The following is an 8,985-nucleotide window of genomic DNA, read 5'->3' as shown; positions in this document are numbered from 1 at the left end:
TGGCTGTTGTCGTATCGATCCTGTTAGCGGGATCTCAGCCCTATTCATTAACAGAATATAAACTTTTTAAAAGTGAGATTGTCACTGGACAATTAATTCAATGTTTCTATGATAGTTGTCTGTCTTCGCTGTATGCTGATAGACAACACTTTGTAGCTTATTTTTTTAAGTGCCTAAACATGGAAAATGTATAATTCAAATATCATTTTGGTAACTATATTTAACAGCATGGTAAGTACTAGCTAAATATTTAAAGTTAGAATGTTATTATTATGCTATCATATAGTATTACCAGCTTCATATCAGGTTAATGCAGTTATAACCTCATGGTACTCAAAATAATTGGCAGGGAACACTAGGCATTTTATTTCTCAGCCATTTTTATGTATTTTTAGAGTAGACTACTTTGTTTCTTCTGACTACAAATAGCTACTATACCAAATAGTACAATTTGTTGCCAAGTATTTACCAGTACCTAGTACTTACCCGACTGTAATAAAGGGTTACTCACTCATGTTATTAATTTATATACCACTTAAACACTGAGTTCTGAATGTTGGGGAATCATATTACACTAAAATTAATGGTTTGAAATATACCTGTGTCTGTATTTTCTAATGTCATGTCTCTGTATTTTGTCTCAAGCTACTGTACTATGATATGGCACTTTCATTGTTTTAGTGCCTCAGAGTCATATGCTCCATGATGATCTGATGATGACCATAGCTCAGGGCTCTCCAACCCTGTTCCTGGAGAGCCACACTCATGTAGGTTTCAGCGAGATGAAATTCTTGCCACAAAGTCGACAGAAACCACATACCAATTTTGTTAGTGACAACTTTCCCAGATTATTCCATTGTCGCTAGACAACACTAGCTAATACCTGTCTAGCAGCTAGCCACGGCACGTTTGTTAGCTTGCTTGCTCTTTGAAGTTGTTTCCATCCAAAATATTAACAAGGCGAGACTATCTTAACTCCTCCCCCACATTTACTGGATTAGTTGAACAGTGCAAAATAGAACGTCTCGCAACAGTTTTTTTTCTCTCGTCATGACCCGAATGTGGGGTGTCCCACTCAGGCGTTTATTTTACACCTGCTACGATAGGTTAGCTAAATAACATTTAAATATGCCATGTAGATACTTTAGACATGTTGTGATGGCATATTAGAAGAACATTCTGTCCCACAGTGTAACAAAGAATCTTCATTTAATTGAATGTCATACAGTTAACTTAAAGTGTAAATCCACAAAAAAAAATATTAGCCATTATGGTGCTGAACAGGAGGTTAAAATGTGGGGTGAGACCTAGATTCAATCAGATCAAGCATTAACCGGCAACAGCCGACATCCGCACGCATAGCTGACATTTTGGAGGTGTCAGAGGTGTAACTGCATTGGAGCTGTCAAATCAGTGAGCAGCTGCTCTTGGTCATTGTCAGGAAGCCACACATGCTCCACTCGCGTTAGAAGTTCAGAATGAGAAAGTGGAGGCTAAATAGAAACCCTCATTTAGTTTAATGATTATCTATCAGCCTAATTGAGGCGAAGATTACATATCACATTCCAGTGTTCGAACTTGTAAACAAGGCTGCATGGGATTTCTCTTAATGCGACTCAGTGCAACCAATGGCAATGTCCGCTTTAGGTATAATGCCAGAAGCCGCTTGTGGATTTTACAGCTCTAACACAGTTCCACCTTTGACACCGCCAAAACAACCGCTATGCAGATGTCGGCTGAAGCAGATCTGATTGAATAGAGCCTTAAGTGTCCTTTTGAAGGGGCAGTCAGCAGTTGAAACAATAACAAAGCAGGCTCCCAGCCCCTGTTTCGATAAAAAGCTGAGCAATGGGGCTGGAGAAATATAACCCCACTCAAATTCAGAGAAAAAGCTATGGGTGCAAGGACTGACCATCCATGATATCAAAATGATAGCTTCAACCATGTTTTGAGTGTTTGTTTACATTGACTTCGTTTACAAACATTAGAATAAAATAATACTTATTTTGGGTTCTGATGGGGTACTACAGTTGAACTGATGAGGCATTCATAAATTATATTATTCAAGAATCAGTGGGTGTATATATCATTCATTTATAAATTCAAAAATGGATGTAGCAAGATTGGGCCTTTTAAGGCTTAGACTCAAGCCAGATTTGATGAAGCTAGTTATTGAATATGCCAAGCTAACAAATATCATGCTCAGCCTCCTTATTGAATATGCCAAGCTAACATGTATCATGATCAGCCTCCTCACTCTATCCCATAGACACACCCTATATTCCTTGAAAATCCAGTATAGGTTTTCAAATCTGACCTTTGTGCGACTGACTCACATTGCAAGCTTTATCAAAACACACAAGCTGAATTCCAGACAGTTCTCTCTGTTTTTAGCCGGTATCATGCAGCCTCAGATCTTGTGGGTGCAGACCCAACTCCCAAGACCTATGAGTTTCCCTTTGCCCTGTATTTTAAGGAATTATATTGCAGGTACTTGAAAACCTCCCACTAATATTCCCCTGTCAGATCTGTACAGGTATGTGCCTGTAGTGCATTTCCATGGCATATTCTGAGTTCAGTGATTTATAGAGATACCAAGATGGGGGGCAGCCTTGCCCTAAGTGACACAAGGCTACTTGTCCTGAGACATGACTGTAGACCTTACTGAAGTTAGCCATGTCTCAGGGCAATGGGCTGCTTCATTGTCAAGACTGTGAAGGCTTTGTAAAAACAAACAATTATTTCTGACTGTACAGTTGAAGTCGGAAGTTTACATACAGAGTCATTCAAATTATAGTTTTGGCAAGTCGGTTAGGACATCTACTTTGTGCATGACACAACAATTGTTTACAGAAAGATTATTTCACTTATAGTCTTGTATCACAATTCCAGTGGGTCAGAAGGTTACATACACTAAGTTGACTGTGCCTTTAAACAGCTTGTAAAATTCCAGAAAATATCATCATGGCTTTAGCAGCTTCTTATAGGCTAATTGACATCATTTGAGTCAATTGGAGATGTACCTGTGGATGTATTTCAAGGCCTACCTTCAAACTCAGTGCCTCTTTGCTTGACATCATGGGAAAATCATAAGAAATCAGCCAAGATCTCAGAACTTTTAGACCTCCACAAGTCTGGTTCATCATTGGAAGCAATTTCCAAACACCTGAAGGTACCACGTTCATCTGTACAAACATTAGCAGGCAAGTATAAACACTATGGGACCACGCAGCCGTCATACCGCTCAGGAAGGAGACACGTTCTGTCTCCTAGAGATTAACGTAATTTGGTGCGAAAAGTGCAAATTAATCCCAGAACAACAGCAAAGGACCTTGTGAAGATGCTGGAGAACATCGGTACAAAAGTATCTATATCCACAGTAAAACGAGTCCTATATCGACATAACCTGAAAGGCCGCTCAGCAAGGTAGAAGCCACAGCTCCAAAACCACCAGAAGTCCCCACAAGTATAGTAAACAAACAAAAATGTGACCAACAGGGGACATTTTGTTGGTCCCTTCAAGGTCAAAGACTATTTGTAGGAGGTTAAGGGTTAAGGTTAGAATTAGTGTTAGAGTTGGGGTCTAGGGTTAGGGTTACATATCATGAAATATATTGTGGCAAAAATAACAGGCAGTAGCATATAAATAGTGAAATAAAACTTGATTAAATGAACATTAAATTAACTTAAAAGCCTTTAATGTATTTATCTTTTTAATACAGTGATCTCATTTGAAGCATCGTTATTGTCATGTTTTGTCATAGATTGTCATGTCTTGTCCCTGTGCTTTCTCTTCTATTCGTTTCCCCCTGCTGGTCTTATTAGGTTCTTTCCCTCTCTCTATCTCTTTCCCTCTCTCTCTCTATCGTTCCGTTCCTGCTCCCAGCTGTTCCTCATTCTCCTAACTACCTTGTTTACTCTTTCACACCTGTCCCCTATTTTGCCCTCTGATTAGAGTCCCTATTTCTCCCTCTGTTTCCGCTTCTGTCCTTGTCGGATCCTTGTTTGCTGTACTGTGTCCTTGTTCCGTCCTGTCGTGTGTTTGCCTTCTTCAGATGCTGCGTGTGAGCAGGTGTCTCTATCAGCTACGGCCTGCGCCAACCCGAAGCGACCTGCAGTCTGTGGTCACATCTCCTGTTGTTCCCCTCTACTGACTAGAGGATTTCAGTTATTCCTGTTTGGACATTACCAGTGAAAGAATTCAGGATTAATCGTTTTTTGTTAAGACTGGAATAAACTCTGTTTCTGTTAAGTCGCTTTTGGGTCCTCATTCACCTGCATAACAGAAGGATCCGACCAAGAATGGACCCAGCGACTACGGATCCTCGCAACTCAGCCGTCGAGATCCAGGGAGCGATGCTCGGCAGACACGAGCAGGAATTGTCTGCTGCTCGTCATGCCGTTGAGACCCTGGCCGCTCAGGTTTCCGACCTCTCAAGACAGTTTCAGAATCTCCGTCTCGAGCCACCAGCTACTTCCTGGTCTTCCGAGTCTCCGGAACCAAGAGTTAATAACCCACCGTGTTACTCTGGGCAGCCCACTGAGTGCCGCTCCTTTCTCACCCAGTGTGATATTGTGTTCTCTCTCCAGCCCAACACATACTCAAGAGAGAGAGCTCGGATCGCCTACGTCATATCACTCCTTACTGGACGGGCTCGGGAGTGGGGCACAGCTATCTGGGAGCCAAGGGCTGAGTGTACTAACGAGTATCAGAACTTTAAAGAGGAGATGATACGGGTTTTTGATCGTTCAGTTTTTGGGAAGGAGGCTTCCAGGGCCCTGGCTTCCCTATGTCAAGGTGATCGATCCATAATGGATTACTCTATAGAGTTTCGCACTCTTGCTGCCTCCAGTGACTGGAACGAGCCGGCGTTGCTCGCTCGTTTTCTGGAGGGACTCCACGCTGAGGTTAAGGATGAGATTCTCTCCCGGGAGGTTCCTTCCAGCGTGGATTCTTTGATTGCACTCGCCATCCGCATAGAACGACGGGTAGATCTTCGTCACCGAGCTCGTGGAAGAGAGCTCGCGTTAACGGTGTTCCCCCTCTCCGCATCTCAACCATCTCCTCCCACTGGCTCAGGTATTGAGCCCATGCAGCTGGGAGGTATTCGCATCTCGACTAAGGAGAGGAAACGGAGAATCACCAACCGCCTCTGCTTCTATTGCGGTTCTGCTGGACATTTTGTCATTTCATGTCCAGTAAAAGCCAGAGCTCATCAGTAAGCGGAGGGCTACTGGTGAGCGCTACTACTCAGGTCTCTCCATCAAGGTCCTGTACTACCTTGTCGGTCCATCTACGCTGGACCGGTTCGGCAGCTTCCTGCAGTGCCTTGATAGACTCTGGGGCTGAGGGTTGTTTTATGGACGAAGCATGGGCTCGGAAACATGACATTCCTCTCAGACAGTTAGGGGAGCCCACGCCCATGTTCGCCTTGGATGGTAGTCTCCTCCCCAGTATCATATGTGAGACACTACCTTTAACCCTCACAGTATCTGGTAACCACAGTGAGACCATTTCCTTTTTGATTTTTCGTTCACCTTTTACACCTGTTGTTTTGGGTCATCCCTGGCTAGTATGTCATAATCCTTCTATTAATTGGTCTAGTAATTCTATCCTATCCTGGAACGTTTCTTGTCATGTGAAGTGTTTAATGTCTGCTATCCCTCCTGTTTCTTCTGTCCCCTCTTCTCAGGAGGAACCTGGTGATTTGACAGGAGTGCCGGAGGAATATCATGATCTGCGCACGGTCTTCAGTCGGTCCAGAGCCACCTCCCTTCCTCCTCACCGGTCGTATGATTGTTGTATTGATCTCCTTCCGGGGACCACTCCCCCCCGGGGTAGACTATACTCTCTGTCGGCTCCCGAACGTAAGGCTCTCAAAGATTATCTGTCTGTTTCTCTCGACGCCGGTACCGTTGTGCCTTCTTCCTCTCCCGCCGGAGCAGGGGTTTTTTTTGTTAAGAGGAAGGACGGTACCCTGCGCCCCTGCGTGGATTATCGAGGGCTGAATGACATAACGGTTAAGAATCGTTATCCGCTTCCCCTTATGTCGTCAGCCTTCGAGATTCTGCAGGGAGCCAGGTTCTTTACTAAGTTGGACCTTCGTAACACTTACCATCTCGTGCGCATCAGGGAGGGGGACGAGTGGAAAATGGCGTTTAACACTCCGTTAGGGCATTTTGAATACCGGGTTCTGCCGTTCGGTCTCGCTAATGCTCCAGCTGTCTTTCAGGCATTAGTGAATGATGTACTGAGAGACATGCTGAACATCTTTGTTTTCGTTTACCTTGACGATATCCTGATTTTTTCACCATCACTCCAGATTCATGTTCAGCACGTTCGACGTGTACTCCAGCGCCTTTTAGAGAATTGTCTCTATGTGAAGGCTGAGAAGTGCGCCTTTCATGTCTCCTCCGTCACATTTCTCGGTTCTGTTATTTCCACTGAAGGCATTCAGATGGATCCCGCTAAGGTCCATGCTGTCAGCGATTGGCCCGTCCCTAAGTCACGTGTCGAGTTGCAGCGCTTTCTCGGTTTCGTGAATTTCTATCGGCGTTTCATTCGTAATTTCGGTCAAGTGGCAGCCCCTCTCACAGCACTTACTTCTGTCAAGACGTGCTTTAAGTGGTCCGGTTCCGCCCAGGGAGCTTTTGATCTCCTCAAGAAGCGTTTTACATCCGCTCCTATCCTTGTTACTCCTGACGTCACTAAACAATTCATTGTCGAGGTTGACGCTTCAGAGGTGGGCGTGGGAGCCATTCTGTCCCAGCGCTCCCATTCTGACGATAAGGTCCATCCTTGCGCATATTTTTCTCATTGCCTGTCGCCGTCGGAACGCAACTATGATGTGGGTAACCGCGAACTGCTCGCCATCCGCTTAGCCCTAGGCGAATGGCGACAGTGGTTGGAGGGGGCGACCGTTCCTTTTGTCGTTTGGACTGACCATAAGAACCTTGAGTACATCCGTTCTGCCAAACGACTCAATGCGCGTCAAGCTCGTTGGGCGTTGTTTTTCGCTCGTTTCGAGTTCGTGATTTCTTATCGCCCGGGTACTAAGAACACCAAGCCTGATGCTTTATCCCGTCTCTTCAGTTCTTCTGTAGCTTCTACCGACCCCGAGGGGATTCTCCCTGAAGGGCGTGTTGTCTGGTTGACTGTCTGGGGAATTGAGAGACAGGTAAAGCAAGCACTCACTCACGCTCCGTCGCCACGCGCTTGTCCTAGTAACCTTCTTTTCGTTCCTGTCTCTACTCGTCTGGCTGTTCTTCAGTGGGCTCACTCTGCCAAGTTAGCTGGCCACCCCGGCGTTCGGGATACGCTTGCTTCTATTCGCCAGCGGTTTTGGTGGCCTACTCAGGAGCGTGACACGCGCCGTTTCGTGGCTGCTTGTTCGGACTGCGCGCAGACTAAGTCAGGTAACTCTCCTCCTGCCGGTCGTCTCAGACCGCTTCCCATTCCTTCTCGACCATGGTCTCACATCGCCTTAGACTTTATTACCGGTCTGCCTTCGTCAGCGGGGAAGACTGTGATTCTAACGGTTGTCGATAGGTTCTCTAAGGCGGCTCATTTTATTCCTCTCGCTAAGCTTCCTTCCGCTAAGGAGACGGCACAAATCATCATTGAGAATGTGTTCAGAATTCATGGCCTCCCGTTAGACGCCGTTTCGGACAGAGGTCCGCAATTCACGTCTCAGTTTTGGAGGGAGTTCTGTCGTTTGATTGGTGCTTCCGTCAGTCTCTCTTCCGGTTTTCATCCCCAGTCTAACGGTCAAGCAGAACGGGCCAATCAGACGATTGCGATATTACGCGATATTACGCAGTCTTTCTTTTCGAAACCCTGCGTCTTGGGCAGAACAGCTCCCCTGGGCAGAATACGCTCACAACTCGCTTCCTTCGTCTGCTACCGGGCTATCTCCTTTTCAGAGTAGTCTTGGGTACCAGCCTCCTCTGTTCTCGTCCCAGCTCGCCGAGTCCAGCGTTCCCTCCGCTCAGGCTTTTGTCCAACGTTGTGAGCGCACCTGGAGGAGGGTCAGGTCTGCACTTTGCCGTTATAGGGCGCAGACTGTGAGAGCCGCCAATAAACGTAGGATTAAGAGTCCTAGGTATTGTCGCGGTCAGAGAGTGTGGCTTTCCACTCGTAACCTTCCCCTTACGACAGCTTCTCGCAAGTTGACTCCGCGGTTCATTGGTCCGTTCCGTATTTCTCAGGTCGTTAATCCTGTCGCAGTGCGACTTCTTCTTCCGCGACATCTTCGTCGCGTCCACCCAGTCTTCCATGTCTCCTGTGTCAAGCCTTTCTTCGCGCCCCGTTCGTCTCCCCCCCCCGTCCTTGTCAAGGGCGCACCTATTTACAGGGTACGGAAGATCATGGACATGCGTTCTCGGGGACGTGGTCACCAGTACTTAGTGGATTGGGAGGGGTACGGTCCTGAGGAGAGGAGTTGGGTTCCATCTCGGGACGTGCTGGACCGTTCGTTGATCGATGATTTCCTCCGTTGCCGCCAGAGTTCCTCCTCGAGTGCGCCAGGAGGCGCTCGGTGAGTGGGGGGGTACTGTCATGTTTTGTCATAGATTGTCATGTCTTGTCCCTGTGCTTTCTCTTCTATTCATTTCCCCCTGCTGGTCTTATTAGGTTCTTTCCCTCTCTCTATCTCTCTCCCTCTCTCTCTCTCTCTCTATCGTTCCGTTCCTGCTCCCAGCTGTTCCTCATTCTCCCTCTGATTAGAGTCCCTATTTCTCCCTCTGTTTCCGCTTCTGTCCTTGTCGGATCCTTGTTTGCTGTACTGTGTCCTTGTTCCATCCTGTCGTGTGTTTGCCTTCTTCAGATGCTGCGTGTGAGCAGGTGTCTCTATCAGCTACGGCCTGCGCCAACCCAAAGCGACCTGCAGTCTGTGGTCGCATCTCCTGTTGTTCCCCTCTACTGACTAGAGGATTTCAGTTATTCCTGTTTGGACATTACCAGTGAAAGAATTCAGGATTAATCGT

Source organism: Oncorhynchus gorbuscha, linkage group LG15 (genome assembly GCF_021184085.1).
Source record: "Oncorhynchus gorbuscha isolate QuinsamMale2020 ecotype Even-year linkage group LG15, OgorEven_v1.0, whole genome shotgun sequence".
Classification (NCBI taxonomy): Eukaryota; Metazoa; Chordata; class Actinopteri; order Salmoniformes; family Salmonidae; genus Oncorhynchus; species Oncorhynchus gorbuscha.
The sequence above is the reverse complement of the archived record's forward strand: the minus strand, read 5'-3'. Positions refer to the sequence as shown.